Below are 1544 nucleotides of genomic sequence, written 5' to 3'. Positions count from 1 at the left end.
CTTGAATTCAATCCCTTTGCTAATGAACGCTAATACACCATAGGCCTTCTTATAAGCTCTATCCACCTGAGTGGCAACTTTCAAAGATCTATGAACATAGACCCCAAGATCCCTCTGCTCCTCCACCTTACTAAGAACCCTACCGTTAACCCTGCATTCCGCATTCTTATTTGTCCTTCCAAAATGGACAACCTCACACTTGACAGGGTCCAACAATCTTCGTATCATCTGCAAATTTACTGACCCACCCTTCGACTCCCTCATCCAAGTCTTTAATAAAAAAAAAAACAGCAGAGGACCCAGAACTGATCCCTGCGGAACTCCACTTGTAACTGGGCTCCAGGCTGAACTCTATTTGCCTTTCTCAGCCCAGTTCTGCATCCTGTCTATGTCGCGCTGCAGCCTGCAGTTGCCCTCTATACTATAGATGACACCTCCAACCATTGTATCATCTGCAAATTTACTAACCTACCCTTCAACCTACTCATCCAAGTCATTTATAAAAACTACAAAAAGCAGAGGCCCAAGTACAAAGCCCTGCGGGACCCCACTCAACACTGTCCTCCACGCAGAATACATTCCGTCTACAATCACTCCCTGCAATTCTGAATCCAGATAGCCAAATCTCCCTGCATCTCATACTTCCTGACTTTATGGACGAGCCTATCATGGGGAACCCTATCAATTGCCTTGCTGAAGTCCACATACATCACATCCACTGCTCGAACTTCATCAAACTCCCCAAAGAACTCAGTAAGATTTCTGAGGTATGATCTGCCCTTCACAAAGCCATGTTGACTGCCTTTAATCTCGCCATGCTTTGCCAAATACTGATATGTTCTATTCCTCAGAATTCTTTACAAAACTTTGCTGACCACAGCCGTAAGATTGACTGGTTTGCAAATGCCAGGGCTTTGCCTGTTACCCTTCTTGAAATGTGGTACAACATTATCCTCCTTCCAATACTCTGGACCGAATCCCGTGGAGAGTGAGGAGGCAAAGATCTTCGCCAGCGGCTTAGCAACCTCCTTTCTCGCTTCCCGGAGCAGCCCAGGGCAAATATGGTCTGATCTTGGGGACTTAACAAACTTAATGTTTTCTGAAATGTCCAGCACATCAACTTCATCAATCTTGATCTGGTCAACCATTTACAACAAGGTCCCTTTCCTTAGTGAAAACCGAAGCAAAAACTCATTTAGGGCTTCCCCTATCTGTGCAGACTCCACGGACAAGTTCCCTACGCTTTTCCTGATCGTCCTACCTTCTCCCTGGCAAACGTGAGGACTGCAGATGCTGGAGATTAGAATCTAGATTATAGTGGTGGTGGAAAAGCAGAACAGGTCAGACAGCATCCGAGGAGCAGGACAATCCACGTTTCGGACAAAAGCCATTCATCAGCAACCTACCTACCTTCTCCATGATCATTCTCTTATTCCTCACCTATGAGTAAAATGCCTTTGGACTTTCCCGAATCCTTCTAGCTGAACCTTTATCGTGCCCCCTCCTGCCTCTCCTCAGTCCATTGCTGAGCTCATTTCTAACAA

The sequence above is a fragment of the Chiloscyllium plagiosum genome, chromosome 26 (genome assembly GCF_004010195.1).
Source record: "Chiloscyllium plagiosum isolate BGI_BamShark_2017 chromosome 26, ASM401019v2, whole genome shotgun sequence".
Classification (NCBI taxonomy): Eukaryota; Metazoa; Chordata; class Chondrichthyes; order Orectolobiformes; family Hemiscylliidae; genus Chiloscyllium; species Chiloscyllium plagiosum.
The sequence above is the reverse complement of the archived record's forward strand: the minus strand, read 5'-3'. Positions refer to the sequence as shown.